Source organism: Canis lupus, chromosome 28 (genome assembly GCF_011100685.1).
Source record: "Canis lupus familiaris isolate Mischka breed German Shepherd chromosome 28, alternate assembly UU_Cfam_GSD_1.0, whole genome shotgun sequence".
In the NCBI taxonomy this organism is placed as follows: Eukaryota; Metazoa; Chordata; class Mammalia; order Carnivora; family Canidae; genus Canis; species Canis lupus.
The window spans coordinates 3,879,900-3,898,426 of record NC_049249.1 but is presented as its reverse complement, the minus strand read 5'-3'; the positions used below and the strand labels follow the sequence as shown (position 1 = coordinate 3,898,426).

At 43.7% G+C, this 18,527-nt stretch overlaps 1 long non-coding RNA gene and 1 pseudogene across 4 annotated transcripts in view; both read right to left on the bottom strand.

Annotated features, from left to right (window-relative positions):
• LOC119877685 overlaps positions 1-18,527 on the bottom strand; it is a 61,861-nt gene that overhangs the window by 10,428 nt on the left and 32,906 nt on the right. For 2 of the 4 annotated variants that reach the window (XR_005380379.1, XR_005380380.1), the window contains exons 7-10: positions 15,560-15,722; positions 8,437-8,476; positions 1,656-1,935; positions 516-658 (exon numbers count right to left, since the gene is read on the bottom strand). This is a non-coding gene — a long non-coding RNA (uncharacterized LOC119877685). Of the gene's footprint in view, positions 1-236; positions 659-1,410; positions 1,936-8,436; positions 8,477-15,559; positions 15,723-18,527 lie in introns of those variants that run through there. The other 2 variants (XR_005380378.1, XR_005380377.1) reach the window with 2 other exon arrangements.
• Positions 7,559-8,430, bottom strand: LOC111092978 (annotated as a pseudogene).

Sequence of the window (18,527 nt, the reverse complement as noted above, 5' to 3'; positions counted from 1 at the left end):
TGCCTCAAGTCAGCCCTGCTAGATGGCAGCAAGTAGTCTCCCAAGTGGCCACCATGTGGATATTCCAACCCTCAGAGATGGCCAACTGCTCCATGCCATTCACATGTTTTCATGGTTTTTTTTTTTTAAGATTTTATTTATTCATGACACACACACACACACACACACACACACACACACACAGAGGCAGAGACACAGGCAGAGGGAGAAGCAGGCTCCATGCAGAGAGCCTGACGTGGGACTCAATCCCGGGGTCTCCAGGATCAGGCCCTGGGCTGATGGCAGCGCTAAACCGCTGAGCCACCCAGGGCTGCCCTTTTCGTGGGTTTATCAATTCTCACTAACAATGAACAGACAATGGTAGACTTGGAGGAAAGCCACCCTTTTCTCCATCAAACTGACTCTTTTCTGCCTATATGGCTTAGGTGTGAGATTCCTTATGTGTACCCACTCCTTTTTCTCCACACAGAGGAGGCTGCTGTACCCCATTCTGATCTTGCAAGAAAGGTACTTACATTTTGCTGCTCAGGATGGGACCCCTCCTGCAGCCCATTCTGAGCCCTTCCTCCTCTACTAGTTTATCATGGCTCCTCTCCCAGTTGGTGGTTCAGCATTTCAGCTTCACCTATTTTATCTGAAGATCATAATTGTTTTTAATCTGATTTTGGAGAGAAAATGAAATGCTGACTTAGCATCACTGTCAATTAAATGTAAAATCTGGAGACTCTTAAAACTGTCCATTTCCCAGCTCAGTCCCAGGCCCCCTGCACTGATATTCCAGATAAGACCTCAGGCATCCATATATTTAAAATCCCTCTAGGGGTGCCTGGCTGGCTCAGTCAGCAGAGCATGGGACTCTTGATTTTGGGGTTGTAGGATTAAGCCCCATGTTGGGTATAGATATTACTTAAAAATAAAATCTTTAGGGGGATCCCTGGGTGGCGCTGCGGTTTGGCGCCTGCCTTTGGCCCAGGGCGCGATCCTGGAGACCCGGGATCGAATCCCACATCAGGCTCCCGGTGTATGGAGCCTGCTTCTCCCTCTGCCTATGTCTCTGCGCCTCTCTCTCTGTGACTATCATAAATAAAAAAAATAATAAATGAAATAAAATCTTTAGGGGCACCTGGTGGCTCAGTCGGTTAAGTGTCTGACTCTTGATTTCAGCTCAGGTCATGATCAGCATCATGAGATTGAGTCAGGCTCTGAATTCATCAAAGAATTTCGAGATTCTTTCTCCCTTTCCCTCTGCTTCTCCCCAGTGTGTGCATGTGGTGCATGCATGCTCTCTCTCTCTCTCGCTCTCTCAAATAAAATAAATGAATCTTAAAAAAAAAAAGAAAGAAACTTTAAGAAAATCCCTCCAGGTGATTTGAACAGAGCCATGTTGGACAGATTTGACAGAAACTCTACTTTCCACCTAAGTCTTATTCTATTATTTTTCAATTGAGAACTAATCTCTTATGAATTAGAAAATATTGACATTCCAAATTTTTTCCTTTTCATATGAAGCTTGCCACTTATTTAATAATTCTTTAGCAACTGTGCATCTCAATCTGCATTTGGCCTGACAGATTAACATTTTATTTTTATTTACTCAAATGGCTAGGCTTATATCATAAATTAGCTTGTTAATAAGGACTTGGCTTTTTTCTTACATATGTTTCCTGAAAACATATGGAGAGTCTTCCACACGTCCTACTTGCTCATCATGTAGATGGAATGAAATACTGAAGTCCTCTCGACTCCCACCAATGCAGCCCACGTGACATGTCATGACACCTCCCTAGTTTTTCATCCTTGAGTCCTGAAGGGGCTGGCCATGTGAGCACATGGCCATCTGTACCATCTGAGTTTGCAGAATTGAAGTCTCAGCCTGTCAGGCACAGGGCTAAATGCTTGACTTGCCATGTCCCATCAATTTATCTCTAATTCATCCTGGAAAAGCAAGAAATGCTCATCAAAAGAAACATATTCCTAAAGATGTAAACATTTAACCAGGGTTTAACTATAAATGCCTTCACATTCTCTGGGCTCACTTCCTGGAAACAATCACTGGGATCCTGTACTGCTCCTTGAATTTTCAATCAAAACATATCCTGGAGTTGATGCCAGAAAAGGTAAATCAGAATTGCCTTTGGCTGTTGTTAGCTTTTGGCTTTATTTCTTGTGAAGTACATACACTTGATTTTTCCTCCTCTTAGATGGGCATGCAATTACACAATTACCAACCTTTCTAACGTAAAACCTAAACGCTAATGGCCCACATGAAATGTCAGTGAATACTTTTCTGATTCTGACTTGCACTTCTTTGGTCAAGGTAAGGGTGTGTGTGTACACATGTATCAGTACACATAATGTTTTTGTACTGATACAAAAGGTACTAATACAGTAAAAAACAGAAAAGCTAGCTTTTGGGGGGTGCCTGGATGGCTCATTAAGTTGTGCATCTATCTGCCTTTGGCTCAGGTCATGATAGCAGGGTCCACAGATTGAGCCCTGTGTTAGGCTCCTCCTTCTCCCCTCTCTTGTCCCTCTCTCCCCTGCTTGTGCACACTCTGTCAAATAAACAAAAATAATCTTTAAAAAATATTTAGAAGCTGTGGTAATCCCAAGTCTTTCTGTCTCTCATGATAACCCTGGGATGCTAGAGGTGGAAACAAGGACTTTTCTTTTTTTTTTTTTTTTTTTTTTTTATAATGTATTTTTCTTTTTATTTAAGATTTTTTATTTATTTATTCATAGAGACGGAGAGAGGGAGAGGCAGAGACACAGGCAGAGGAAGAAGCAGGCACCATACAAAGAGCCCGACGTGGGACTCGATCCAGGGTCTTCAGGATCACGCCCTGGGCTGCAGGCGGCGCTAAACCGCTGCGCCACCGGGGCTGCCCGAAACAAGGACTTTTCTACTGTTGGAATTACCGTTGTCTGGATATTTCCTCCCTCCTTCCCTAAAGACAACCTGGGCATAAGGAGAAGACATCCATTTTTTTTTCTTTTTTTTTTTATAAATTTAGTTTTTATTGGTGTTCAATTTGCCAACATATAGAATAACACCCAGTGCTCATCCCATCAAGTGCCCCCCCAAGTGCCCGTCACCCAGTCACCCCCACCCCCCGCCTACCTCCCTTTCTACCACCCCTAGTTCGTTTCCAAGAGTTAGGAGTCTCTCATGTTCTGTCTCCCTTTCTGATATTTCCCACTCATTTTAGAAGAAGACATCCAGACCATGGAGAAGCTTCATGATGCTCTAGGGCAAAATACATAGTGGTTTATGTAGTAGATGTTCTCAGTAGATGATCACATTGCCTACAGATTATGTCAGAGTTATTCCCTCTTTACATTCTTTCCTCTCATTTATTCCTATCTATCTAACTACATACCTACCTACCTATCCTCCCCGCCCCCATCCTTTCTTATTCTAGAGTTTTGCCAGGCTCTGGAACTACGTTTAATTATGGAGGTTTTTTTTTTTTTAAGATTATTTATTTGAGAGAGAGAGAGTGAGAGACAGAGAGCACAAGCAGTGGGAGCAGCAAAGTGAGAGGGAAAAGCAGACTCCCTGCTGAGCAGGGAGCCTGACTTGGGGCTCAATCCTGGGACTCTGAGATCATGACCTGAGCTGAAGGCAGACCCTTAACCAACTGAGCCCCCCAGGTACCATTAACTATTGAGTTATAATGTGGTCATCAGATCTTGTGCTTGGTTTTTTTTTGTTTGTTTGTTTGTTTGTTTTTTATGATAGTCACACAGAGAGATAGAGAGAGACAGAGAGGCAGAGATACAGGCAGAGAGAGAAGCAGGCTCCATGCACTGGGAGCCCGACGTGGGATCCGATCCCGGGTCTCCAGGATCACGCCCTGGGCCAAATGCAGGCGCTAAACCGCTACGCCACCCAGGGATCCCATTGTGCTTGGTTTTAAAAGAGAATGCTTCTAAAGTTGTAAATTAAGTAGATATTATAAGATTGGGTTTATAACTTTAACAAGATTAAGGAAATTCCCCTATAGATCTAGTTCACTAAGAGGTTTTGTCTACTTTTCTTACATATGTCCATTGTACAGATCAAATTTTGGGGAATAGGGGGGGGATCTCTGGGTGGCTCAGTGGTTTGGCGCCTGCCTTTGGCCCAGGGCACGATCCTGGGGTCCCGGGACTGAGTCCCGCGTCGGGCTCCCAGCATGGAACCTGCTTCTCCCTCTGCCTGTCTCTCTGTCTCTCTGTCTCTCTCCCTATGTCTATCATGAACAAATAAATAAATCTTTAAAAAAAAAATTGGGGGGAATATTTCCCCGGTGCTTTAAAAGCAATGTACTCTGGGGGCACCTGAGTGGCTTAGTTGGTTAAGCCTCTGACTTGATTTCAGCTCAGATCATGATCTCAGGGTCATGAGATCAAGCCCCACATCTGGCTCAGTGCTGAGTGAGGAGCCTGCTTGAGATTCTCTCTCTCCTTCGCCCTCTGCCACTCCCAAACCCCCATGGGCATGCACTCTCTCACAAAAATAATAAATTTTAAAAAGCAATGCACTCTTTTTTATGGTGGTTGTTCTTAAGACCCATACTTATATTTATTTGTATTTGTTTCTTAAACTTAACAGTATCTATTTCTTTCTTGCCACAAGAAGTACTTTAGCAAACTCTCTTGCCCCTACCACATCTCCCACCCCCATCTGTCCTATGCCTCACTGGGGAGGTTTTATATCTATTTGTAACAGTTGGTTCACAGTGTCTTCTATTATCCTGGGTATTATTATGTGAAAATAATCTGATTTTAGGAGAACTGCAAAAGAGAATCTCAGGATTGGGTTTTCATGTAATAACTCAAGAAGTTGAACATTTTTTCATGGCAGCAAAAGTACACTTCTGGTTCTGTGAATTATCTGCCAATATCCTTAATCTTTTCTTTATATTCTGTTTAGTTTTTATTATGTGATACTTGTTGATTATAGAAAATCAATAAAAACAAAAAAGCAGCAGAAAAAAAGTGGCAATCTAAAGTCCTCCTGTGATGAGCTTAGTGATGTTAGACATTTAACTTTGTGACCTTTCAGGCTTTCTCTCAGATGTACCCCACAGAGGCCAACATAGAGATTTCCCCTGGATGTCCACACAGCAACTCCAAGAGAGAGGGACTTTATCAGGAAGGATTAACTCTATTCCAAAACAAAGCCCAAAGAGCTATAGTACAAACATGGATAGCACTCTGTTTATCCACAGGGATGAAGGTTCATGGTTCTCTGCACTGCCATTCTAGAGCAGGATGGCCCAGAATTGCTGCTAGAACTCTGGCCACGTGTGTGTGCCCACATACATTCTGGGCAAAGATAAGAAGAGGAGAAGGGTGCACACCCTCCCTATTAAGAACGCTGCTTACGGGCAGCCCCAGTGGCTTAGCGGTTTAACACTGCCTTCAGCCTAGGGTGTGATCCTGGAGACCTGGGTTCGAGTCCCGCGTCGAGCTCCCTGCATGGAGCCTGCTTCTCCCTCTACCTGTGTGTGTGTGTGTGTGTGTGTGTCTAATAAGTAAATAAAATCTTAAAAAAGAAATAAGAACACTACTCAGAAACCACATACAATCTTTTCTGTACATATTGCCTGAAATACAGTCACAGGGATTACACAGGGAATCCAGGTGCTAGGGAGGCTGGAAAAGATACCCTTTTGAATGGGTGCATGGCTGCCCCACTCCCAAACAGCATGCTTTAACTCAGGAAGAAATGCTGCAGATATTTCACCTCAGTTCTTCAAAGGATAAAAATGAACCCTGAAAGGATGTCACTTGCCAGAAGTCTACTGCAGTGTAAATGATGCTGTAGATTGAGGTATATACTAATCTTATGGGAACAGGTACTAATATTTTTGTCTCTCAACTTCTGCTTCTTCAATTATTATGAGAGTTATTTCTACTTGTGTTATTCTTAAGATTGAGGTGACCAAAATTCTTTCAGATATTAATGTCAGGAAATATTCGTTCAATAAACCCCCATGCTGAACACTAAGGAGGAGACATCCAGAATAGAGGGACTCACTGATACCTTTTGTTCTCAGATTTAGCTCAGGGTTGATATGATCCCTCCCAAACCAGTGCAGACACAGCTATGCCATCTGCTTATGCTGGGTGTGGCCTCAGGATTTTTCCATTTTTATTTTACTTAAAAATATGGGGAATATAAAAATCCACTTATGATCTCTTTGGATTATTTTATTTTATTTTATTTTATTTTTTAATTTTTATTTATTTATGATAGTCACAGAGAGAGAGAGAGAGGCAGAGACACAGGCAGAGGAAGAAGCAGGCTCCATGCACCGGGAGCCCGACGTGGGACTCGATCCCGGGTCTCCAGGATCGCGCCCTGGGCCAAAGGCAGGCGCCAAACCGCTGCGCCACCCAGGGATCCCTCTTTGGATTATTTTAAATTATTAGTGGTTTTAACAGATACTGGAAAAGATAAGAAAAAACAAATTTAATTCCTCCACAAGATTGTATCTTAGGTGATTATTTTTCTCTTGACTTCTCTTTACTGTTTGCGTAATAAATAGAAGACTGAGAATAGAAAGAAAATCATCTGATATACTCATTGTTTTCTTTTTTCTTCTTCATTCCTTTCTTGTCTTCCTCTTTTTTCCCCTTCCCTCCCTCCTCCTCCCCTATCTCTTTCCTTCCCTCCTTTTCCTTCCATAAGATGAAACTGAGAAGGGAGAACACTACCCCCAACAGAGTGTTGTGGGGCCTGTTGGTTGGAAGAAACAAGGCCAAGATGTTTTGAAGTCTGGTTGAGTGTGGGCCTTTCAACTGGAAGGCTTAGAACTGCAAAAGGGTCATGATATAATAGTTTAGGATTGGTGGACACAGCAAGGCAAAGGTTCAAAGAGTTTTAATGTCTAAATTGTTGTTTCCTGCCTCCTATTCAGGAGTTGATGGGTCTTCCCAGATGATGTTAGAATGAATAATAAGGTTGTTTATGAGAGTCTCGTAGGAGAGATTGAGCTGAAGAAGGCAGCCCAATAGTGATGTCCTATTAGTGTAGACACTGAGCTGCAGTACCCCTGGATAGTCTATCTGAAACCATCTCTGCACATCTCCCTCTGATTTGAGTGTAACATGGGGGTGGCCCTTTCAGTGTCTATACAGTTTTAAACAAAAGGAAGATCAGTGGGACACCTTGGTAGCTTAGTGGTTGGGCATCTGCCTTCGGCTCAGGGAGTGATCCTGGAGTCCTACATCGGGTTCCCTGCATGGAGCCTGCCTCTCTCTCTCTCTCTCTCTGTCTCTCATGAATAAATAAATAAAATCTTAAAAAAAAAAAAAAAAGATCAGCATTACTGATTTTTCCTTCAGCATCAAATTCCAGTACAGCTGAGCATAGCACTGTTACTTCTTTATCTAAAATTATATTTTATCATAGATTTTTTGGCATTAGTCTTGATTTTTTTTTAAAGGATTACATTAAGAGGCACCTGGGTGGCTCAGTCAGTTAAATGTCTGCCTTTGGCTCAGGTCATGATCTTGGGGTCCTAGAATTGAGTCCCACATCAGGCTCTCTGCTCAGTGGTAAGTCTGCTTTTCCCTCTCCCTTTGTGATCTCTCTCGTTCTCACTCTCACTCTCTCAAATAAATAAAATTCTTTTTAAAAGATTACATTAAAATATTTTCTTGATTACAGGGTTGGGTTGTTTGTTTCTGTCACACATCTGTCTTTATTGTGGGGAGCAGGTGGGACACTTCCAGCAATAGTAAAAAAAAAAAAAGAAAAAAAAAAAAAGCGGGGCGGGGGATCCCTGGATGGCTCAGCAGTTTAGTGCCTGCCTTCGGCCCAGGGCGTGGTCCTGGAGTCCCACATCGGGCACCTTGCATGGAGCCTGCCTCTCCCTCTGCCTGTGTCTCTGCCTCTCTCTCTGTGTATGTCTCTCATGAATAAATAAAATCTTTTTTAAAAAAAAAGTTAAAAAATTTACAAAAGCAGGGATTCAGTGAAGCTGCCTGGTTGGAACCCTTGGGAGCTCATATGTAGATGTCAACCCAGAGCAGAAGGAAGAGGACTCTGAAGCCCATGAAGAAGAAAGACACCAAGGAGATGAGGAGCTCTTTGTAGATATCCCAAGTACTTCATAAATGTGGAGGTAACTTTATTAATGAAGAACTATGTGGTAAAGAACATGCCAGGAGCCAATAGCACCACAGTCAGATGGGGGAAGACAGAGTGGGGTTCCCTGGGCTGGTGTATCTGCTCATGGCCCCGAGCTCCATTTTGCCAGGCACAGTGTAATCCACTGCTCCACCACCAGAATAACACATTGGCTTGATTACACGGTTTTCTGACAGACCCTTAAATGTGCCCAAGCTGAGTGCCATGCCTACTTCACCCTACTCCCAGTCCTTTTTCACAAACCTCCTAATCAAGGAGGTCTATAGCTTCATTGGCTTGATCTAACTTACCTGCTAGTCCATGCAGCACATTTCCCATTTTCTGGGCCTCCTGTAAAGCATGAAGTGAAGAGGCATGAGGAAAGAAGAAAGTAATCTAGAATTCCCTTGAGTGGTTAGAGTTTCTGTTTTAAATCAAGGCCCAGTTTTTTTCCTACTTGAATTATGTTACCTAATTTCTTTTTCCCTACAGGAGAAACTGATGAGCCAGAATGGACACTGGGCAATATCAGAAGCAATCTGAAAAGAAAGCAACAAGTTCCTGGGGCTCCTGGATGGCTCAGGTCATGATCTCAGGATTGAGAGATCTAGCCCCACACTGGGCACCATGCTCAGTGGGAAGTCTGCTTGAGATTCTTTATCTATCTATCTATCTATCTATCTATCTATCTATCTATCTATCTATCTCTTCTCTCTCTCCACTTGCTCTGTCTCTATCTCTAGTAAATCTTTTTAAAAAAGAAAAAGAAAGCAACAAGTTTCCATCTGGTCTGTGGGTAAGAACAGGTAGCGTCTTGTGTCACAAATCCAATTACCAGTCATTGGGAACCACTCATTGGTCTGTTTTTAATCAAAATACCCCTATGGGATAACCAAATAGCATTGTAGTAATATATTGGAGCCACTTACCAAGAAAAATTACATGTCAGCTGAGGATGTTTGTAACATACAAATCATTAGGTAGATCTAGGACAAAGAAAAATGTCTTCTAGGACTTGTGAAAGTGAGACAGCCTCCAAATAGGTACCACCTATTTGTAGATATCCCAAGTATCCCAAGGCTCCCTGGCCCTCCACTGTCAAGGTTCCAGATCAGTGAAAGGCCACATACAAAAATTTTAGCTCCCACTGAAGTCCCCAGTATTTGTAAAGTACAAAATAAGGAGTTTCTGATTTGGGCTGCCTGGCCTGTTTCTGTGTCTAAGAAGTCACCTAATTAGTAAAGTCCAGTTGCCCAAGAAACCAGTTTACACACTACAAGAGATCAGAACCATGGAAAACTGGTCCCAAAGTAAACTGTGTATAAGCCTAACAGGGAACATGGCTATATGCTTCAGTCACTTCATGGGCAAATTACCCAGAAGTCAGCCTCAGACCACTCAGGTCATCCCAGACCCACAGTATAAGCAGACTTGGACCCTCTCTGGGAACCCCACACCCACCCATAGCAGTATACTTCATGGACCCTTGAAGCTTGATGACCCCTGAGGGGTCATTAAGTCATTTTTGCAGAACTCTAAATGGGACACAGAAGACCACAAGGTCCTGAACTGCCTCCCACATTCTCATTCTCATCCCAGACCATAAGGTTCCCTACAAGTCCCCTCCCTATCTTTTTGGTGTCTGGGAACAGGAATGAAAAAGGATCCAGAGAGTCAATCTTGGGCCTTTCTGAGATGGATGGGTCTCCTTAGAGAAATGGTTCATAACTTCTCATGGCTCCTAGACCCTTTGAGAACTCAATAAATGTTATTGGCCATCTCCTCAGAAAATTTACATTGTCATCCACAATTCTGAATACATCATCCCTACACACAACATTGAATGTGATATCAGGGATCCCTGGGTGGCGCAGCGGTTTGGCGCCTGCCTTTGGCCCAGGGCGCGATCCTGGAGACCCGGGATCGAATCCCACATCGGGCTCCTGGTGCATGCAGCCTGCTTCTCCCTCTGCCTGTGTCTCTGCCTCTCTCTCTTTCTCTCTGTGTGACTATCATAAATAAATAAAAATTAAAAAAAAATTTTAAAAAAAATGTGATATCAGGCACATGGGCTCCATGGGCCTCAAATTAAGACTGTTTCTCAAGATAGACCTGCTTCTAAGGACTGATAGGGGACCCCCTGAGATCCCAACAGAGGCAGCATTCTCCAGGCTTCCCAGTTCAGACACAATGGACATGTGCACACCAGCTTGTAAGAAAAAATTAGTTATTCAGTTAACCAGGGAGCTGCTGGCCAGGTTGTCCATTGGAGAGATAGTAAAGAACTTGCAGAAGGAATTAATTCACTGCCAGAGTCAGCCAGATAACCAAGGTAACCAAGACAACTGTTTACCCAGGGGGCCTTCCAGGGGTTATCTCAGAAATTCTGAGCCTGTCCTTTTAGACAGCATCCAAAGTGAATGCCAGGCAGCTTTGTGGTCAGTTGGGGGTTAGACCAGCAGTGCAAAAGGAAGGCTTGTTCTGAAGCAGGGATGTCTTACCATTGTGCCAACACAAAAGTGCCCTGGAAGGATGACAGAAAAATCAGCCTTGACCAGGGCCTCCCAAGGGCATCTTGACAACATGAAATTGAGAGTGCTTGACTCCAGGAGCAAGCTAAAGAGGGACTAGGAAAGAGGCAGGTTGCTCTGGGCTCACAAGTCAGGGTGGCTTCTAGATGCAACATTTTGGGCTTCCCTTGCAGCCCCACTGGCCCTAAGGTCACTCTCCCTACCTCCCTGCCCTTAGCGCAAGTGCTCTGACAAGAACACAGGGTAAGTAGAGACAGCCTAAGCAAACTGAAAAAATAATTCATGGAAACAATAAGAACCTGCACAGTTTCGGGTGCCACAGCATCTGAGGTGGGGTAACAGCAAATGCTGACGGGCAAATGATGATGATAAACTCCATCACCCATAGAATAGCACCTGAGCTCACAGCCCCCTCCATGATCAAACGTTTGGTGGAGAAAAGTGATTCTTGTGAAGAAGTAACTCCACTGGAGCCCCTTTGCCCAATGCTGGGGAGACTGAGACAGATGAAAGTAAGGCTGAGGCGGTACACCAAGGTTGAGCTCAGGGTCAGATGTCCTGGGATCCAGAAGACAGGACCTCTCAGCCACAGACTGTGTGATCTTGAACAAGTGACCCCATGAGTCAGGCCTTCTTTCACTTCAAAAATTGGTGGTTGTAGGTTCTGACTGAGGTGAAGCACCAGGAGCTCTTTAGTGTGGCTCTCCTGACACTGTCCTTATTGTGGAGGAGGAGGTATGGTAACTTGTCACCCTTGGGGACCCCATCTCCCTCACAGCACAGTCCTGAGGGCCAAATGGGATGACGAGTAAAGTGCTTTTTCAAGAGTCCAGCAGGAACATGGTCATAAACTCTGAATTCTTCATATCCTAGTTCCTTTTGACAGGATGGATGGTGCCCATCCCGCAGTGCACAGCAGACTCTCTGGGTGAGCTTCTTTAAAATAATGTAAAACAAAAGCATTCTTTTAATTATTCTTAATTTTGAACATTTTTTTCACATAAAGTCACAAATACATAACTAGGGAGATCCTTAAACATAAGATATTTTTTGACAAGATGAGCACTGGGTGTTATACTATACGTTGGCAAATCGAACTCCAATAAAAAAAATACCAAAAAAAGATATTTTTGGCATAGATTCATAAAATTTAAAACTTCAAACTTCATAAAACAATAAATTCTAGAAATTGGGGGAGGAGGTAAACATTCTTGAAAAGAATTACATTTACATTAAACTTCTCGATCCCTAAGTGAAATTGAGGCCAAAGGGAGGTCTCGCTTTGAGCCCAAATTCTACTCTGTGAAAAAGAAAGGAACTTTGCCTTGAGATCACATCCCCAGGTCTTCCTAGAGATGATTTTATATTCCTTGTCTTTGAAACACTTCATTTTGAGATGCACTACAATGACAACTTTCAGAGTAGTCATTTCGGTATTGTCCTTGACAATTTGCCCTATAGCCACTAGCAGAGGTGAGGAGGACAGTGGCTCTCTGGTACCAAAGATACTCGCCTACGTTCCAGATGGGCCCACAGTTTTGTCATTTTTCCTACAGTTCTTGACTCCTCTCCTTGTAAGTTTTTACTTGCTTTGATGGGTTTTGCTTGTTGCTTTGTATTTCTACACTTTCTCATACCTTCCCTTTCTCTCTTCCTTTCTGTATATCTAAGGCCTTCATGGCTGTTCACTCTGACCCTGTGAGCCTCTGCAGGCTGGCGTGCCCCTCTAGAATACCACCATGAATGGCCTTGTGCCTTCTGTACCCAGCTTGACTTGAGGTCCTTGGGTGATTCCTTGGGCAAGGCAGAGTCCAGTTCTCAGGCACATTCAGCAATGAGAGAACCAGTTTTGGACATCACTGATAGGTTGTGAAGGACTTTCCAAATTCCAGGGGGTGGGCCAAAAGAGCCCTCTTGACTCAGATGTGATTCTTCTGGAAAAAAATTTATGAATATATCTTCTGGGAGCTGACTTTTGGATTTCAGCCTTGTGGGTTTTTCAAAAGGTAGTTCTGTTACGTTGGCCTTCTATCACAATCTGGCCATATTCTCAGCACTTGTTACATTTCTGTGCAGATATTTTTAAATTTTGGCTCAGTTCATTGTTGATTCACTCAATGTCTCCAAGAATAAAGTGGTAACAAGCACTGGCTTCTAGAACACATCAAGAAACTGGCCCAGGCCATGGATCCTTGGGCAGTATAGCCCTTAGGTCACCCGGTCCTCCTTAACAGATGCTATTTCATTAAAAGCCCTGACCTTGCCACAGCTTGAAGGCTTGGGCTTCTTCTAAGCCAGAGTCAGAGATGTTGAGTTCTTGGGGCCACATGGGTCTTCTAGTACATATAGCCCTCTTCATGCATTTTCATTCCAAGACTTATTTTTCCACTCTCTTGTCTTCTTTGATGCTTAATGAACCTCCTCACTTCACTCACTCTGGTCTTTCATTCTTTGGGTCCTCCACTAATTATCTCCTTTAGCTTGTGTTTATTCTGCTCTGTCTGTCCTGTGACAGGCTTCTCATCTGATACTTGCTATGCCACCCTCACACACTAAGCTAGAAGTGAAGCTTCCCCATTCCTCACTGAGCCCCAGGAAACTGGTGCTTCCCAAGGACCCAATGGTCTGGGAAGATTAGGGGAGAGAAGAGACATAGCAGGAGAACAGCTGCTCAGAAATACTGTGTGGAGTAGAGGTTGACACTCCTCCTAGTCTGCCTCTGGTCCCACCCTGAGAAGCTGCAACCACAGCACATGACAGGATGTTTCTGTGGTAATGGTATACAACCTAAACTGTTGTCTCTGCATCACTTCCAGGTCCCCATATCTTCATCTTTTATTCAGTGCTCAGATGTCCAGATGCAATGAGCCAGACTGCTAAGGAGTCCTGCAAGGGAATCTGTCCAGAGGGCTCAGACATTGGGCGGAGTGAAGAAAGAGGCTCTTTGTAAATGTTTCAAATCATAGTTATATGTCACATAGTTTGAAGAGCCAAATACCTTTGTAAGGCTGTATCATGGAAAACAGCGACTCCTTTCCCCACTGCCTGCTCCCAGACATCATTTCCCAGTTGGCCTTTTCCATCTCTGAGCTCTGCCAGGTCGCTTTCACTTCCTCTGAGGTCCTGCCACTCTCCCCTTAGCTCTCGTATCACAACATGTGTCCCTCGTTTGCAGATGTGACTCCTTTATGTGCCATGTGATACAAGATGTTTGGTCAGCTTTCCATGCAACTCAAGGCAAGGCAACAGTCTTCTTCCTTATCCATTTGTGTTTCCTTTACTTCTCTTTTTAGGCGTATCTTCAAAGTGATCCTTTGCTGGTTCTTTTTCCTTAACTCATCCTGAAGGTGAGTTTTTCCTGAACCATATTTGCATAGGACACTTATGCAAGGGAGACTCAAGGGTTGTGCCCTAGGCTCTCACAGATTTTGTTGCATTCAAGTTTTTGTGTGTAATAATGTTTCTCGGGACAGCTGGGTGGTTCAGCGTTTGAGCGCCTGCCTTCGGCTAAGGGGGTGATCCTAGAGTCCCAGGATCGAGTCCCACATCAGGCTCCCTGCATGGAGTCTTGCTTCTCCCTCTGCCTGTGTCTCTGCCTCTCTCTCTCTCTGTTTCTCATGAATAAATAAATAAAATCTTTTTTAAAAATCATGTTTCTCACCTTCAAAGAATAAATGTGATATTTTATACGAGATGTTACAAAAGTAGGATATAAGGAACACTGATAAATATGGACTAGTGGATTCATAAGTAAAGACTCAGCCTATGAAATGGAACACACCATTACCTCAGACATCCTCTGTGTGCCTGAGCCTGAGTCTCCATCTCAAGGGTACAAACAGCTGGCCTTGAATATAAACATAACCCCTGACCCTAAGGGGGTCCACATATTATCTTCAGCTGTAATGATTTCCTTGATTGATTTTCTTTGTAGTTTTACAACATTTATGATGTATCCTGGAAGGACTAGATTCATATGCTCTAGAACATTCTCTATCTGTGGCTTTGTACCTGGGTCTTCTTCTCAAGTACTTAGGATTCAGCCCCAAACAAGAGGCCAGTCTCTTCAGACAAGCCTCTTTTAGATGTTGTTTTTCTTACAGTCAGACACTAAACTCAAAAAGACCAAGACTGTCAGCATGGTTTTACACTCAACCCCACTTTGGTATTTCCTGGATAGCCACCAGCCCCAAAGGATTGTTCCCTTACCTTATCACCCTGACATGGCAATCATGTGCAAGAGACTCTAGAAATAATAGGCATGGTGCTATCACTTACATTTAGTTAGCTCCACATTTTTTTTTTATTAGTGCAACATTAAAGAGTTGACCTGCTGACTTACTTATCCAGCCTACAGGGTAGGAAAAGCTATAAAATCTAAAAGTGAAGTTCTATCATTCAGAGTTTAATTTTGTATAGGCAAATGTACAAAGCATTAATAAAATATACTAATAAAAACATTTTAGAGTTTGTATGCTTTACAGGATGACTTGAAAAGCCTGGCTATGTGAATGTGGGGACATCCTTGTAGTATAGTCCTGTATCAAACTCCACAGAAGGTTACTTCTCTTAATTATGATATTGCTCGTTACTATTGTAATTTAACCAGTCAGTCAGTCTTATCTTCAGCAGATGGTTTCTGCTTTCCTATCATGCTTGCCAGAAGATCCATTATAAGCTAAAAGCCAGAAATTGCATGTCCAACAAAGGACTGTCTCAAATCCAGAGTGGAAGGGACTGGTTAGATACTAAGCAAAGGACACTATAAAAAAAGACTCATGGGTACGGGATTCTTAGCATCAGCTAACATTACCTGTAAGACTATCCAAAGGAACTGAGTAAGAACTCCTGGATTATAAAAGAAATAAGCAAATCACCATGACTCTGGGGCTGGGGCACTGACCTGTGTTTCAGGAATCCATGGAGACTTGTGTGTCATTGCGTTGTGCATTGGTACTGCATTGCCCTCAGTGTCCAAGGGGAACAAAGTCACACATCTTCAGTCAATGGGCCTTCATGCTCACTTACAAACTCCATGAATAGACAGACAGTGACAGGCCTGGGCTCTAATGGAGAAGAAAATGAAAACTTGGTGACAGCCCAGCATGCCTCCTGCTCCCCAGCCCCCAGCCCCCAGGATGAGATGACAGAAAACTGGGCTCACACCTAGGGAGACATCTGAAGCTCACACTTTCCCATGATCATCTTCTGCTTCAGCCCTACCCCCAAAGGAATCTTGGTATTAAGAAGTAATCTTACATTTTGCAGCAGTCCCTGATGTGGCCAGCCAGGACAATCCACGAGTCTGTTCCTTTTCCCAGCAAGGCAGTGAGGCAGAGAAGGTATTTGAGAGCAGGCTGACAACCAGCTGGGATCTAAGCCACAGTGGCTAAGCGTATGGAACCTAAATCACAACTCCTGAGACACCTGGGTGGCTCAGTGGTTGAACATCTGCCTTTGGCTCAGGGCATGATCCTGGGATCCGGGGATGGAGTCCCACATCAGGCCCCCTGCGAGGAGCCTGCTTCTCCCTTTACCTATGTCTCTGCCTCTCTGTCTCTCATGAATAAATAAATAAAATCTTAAAAAAAAAAAAAAAAACAACTCCTGAATTTGTGTCCCAGTTCTGCTATAAACTAGCCATGGCCTGTCTGCATTTCTGTTCTCCCTTTCCATAGAATAATGAGGAAAGCCTCATCACGTTGGCTTGTTATGAATCTTAAATGAATTAACATGTGCAAAGAAGTTAGAACAGCATAGCATTATGAGTGACCATGGTGTTATATCTCATTTTCACTTGGAGACCTGAAGGAAGACTGTCCTTTTGAGCTTTGATGACCACTGTCTGTTTCGGCCCCAGCCTGGAGATGAGCTAAGATCCTGAGTAAGTGCTTCTTCATCAAGGGAACTCACTGATGACATGCGAGCAGCCCTGGGAAATCAGTACAGTATGTTTCTATAGCTTCTCTAGAACAATGTTGTTCCCTCCCCCACTACAGCTCTAGGCTCCTGCCAAAGCCCCTGTACCTATTTGCACCTCTCCCTACTGGAGAACTCCTCCTGTTTCCATTTTTGCCTCCATTTCTTCAGGGCAGAATTTCTGCTCCCCCAGGAGGGTAAGCAAACATCCATAGCTGAGGTGCTCTGCATGTTGCGAAACCTGACGGTGAACTCTGGGCAATGGGACAGAAAGTGGGCCATGGATACATGGGGCCCAGTCCTCCCTCCGAGACCTACTTGCCTGGCACATTGCCTGGCACATTGCCAAGAATTCCACATAATAGATGCTTCTTTAAATTTTTTTTTATTTATTTATGATAGTCACACAGAGAGAGAGAGAGAGAGGCAGAGACACAGGCAGAGGGAGAAGCAGGCTCCATGCACCGGGAGCCCGACGTGGGATTTGATCCCGGGTCTCCAGGATCGCGCCCTGGGCCAAAGGCAGGCGCCAAACTGCTGCGCCACCCAGGGATCCCCAACATGATGTTTCTCTCAGAAATGCTCAGTATGTATCGTTTGGAAATTATAAAGCAACAACGTCCCCTGCTAACATTTACATTTCACTACCCTTTGAAATAACATTTTAGTAAATACCCTTGTTGATAATTATCTTGTGCATGCCCTTAATTGTTTCTTAGAACAAATTTTTAGTAGTAGAATTATTGAGTTAGTTTAAGAATTTTGACGCAACGGGATGCTTGGGTGGCTCAGTGGTTAAGCACCTGCCTTTGGCCCAGGGTGTGATCCTGGAGTCCGGGGATTGAGTCCCACATCGGGCTCCCTGCATGGAGCCTGCTTCTCTCTCTGCCTGTTTCTCTGCCTCTCTCTGTGTGTCTCTCATGAATAAATAAAATCTTTTAAAAAATCCTTTGGGAAAAAAAAAAAAAGAATTTTGACATAAATAGCCAAATAAGACTTCCCAACAAGGGAGCATCCAGGTGACTCAGTTGGTTAAGCATCTGACTCTTCATCTAAGCTCAGGTCTTGATCTCAGGGTCGTGAGTTCAAGCCCCATGCCCAGCATGGAGTCCATTGAGAAGAAACAAACAAAAAAAAAGGCTTCCAAACAGGTTGCTACCCATATACACTCTTACTAGCAGTAAACTAACATTCCTGTTTCCCGAACCTTTGCCAAATGCATATTTCATGGTCTCTCTATCTGTATATACCACTGCCAGTTTCCTAGATGAAAAATTATATGTCTTTGTGAATTATAAAAGTTCCCATGAAAGCATATCAGTTAGCTATTGCTAGAATCACGCTCTGTAACAGCCAGCCACAAAGTCTCTCTGGCATATAAGAGTTTGTTTCATATTCATGCACCTGTGGGGTGGTTGGGCCTCAGCCAACAGGCTTGGCTTAGTCTGGCCTCAGGTCTGCTCTCTGGGTCTTTAATTCTCCTGGGAGCAACAGAGAACCTGGGCATATTCTTTTGCTCAAAATGGCAGAAACAGAGAAGAAAAAGCATCTGCTCACATCACAGCCACAAGAGTTTCATTGGCCAAAGCAAGCCACCTGCCAAGCTTAAGGTCCAGGCCCAGTAATTCAATCACCACTGTTAAGCTGAAAACCATTTCACATGCTTATTAGTGATATTTCTTTCTTTGGAATATTACCCGTTTGGGAGTGCCTTAGACCAGTGGGCAGGTTTAGATATGATGGCTGGGGAAGGTAAATGTCCTAGAGGCAACAATGAGCTTGTTACATTAGGAGACTGCATAGGGGTGAGTGTGAGCCGAGCAAAGAAGCAGGGGAGGCAGCAGGGAGCCAGCTGCCCAAGTCACAGTGATGTGCTCTCATTTAAAATGTAGGGAGAGTTGATTAGATTCCAGAGAAACAACAGAGGGATCCCTTCTTAGGGTCTTGCAATA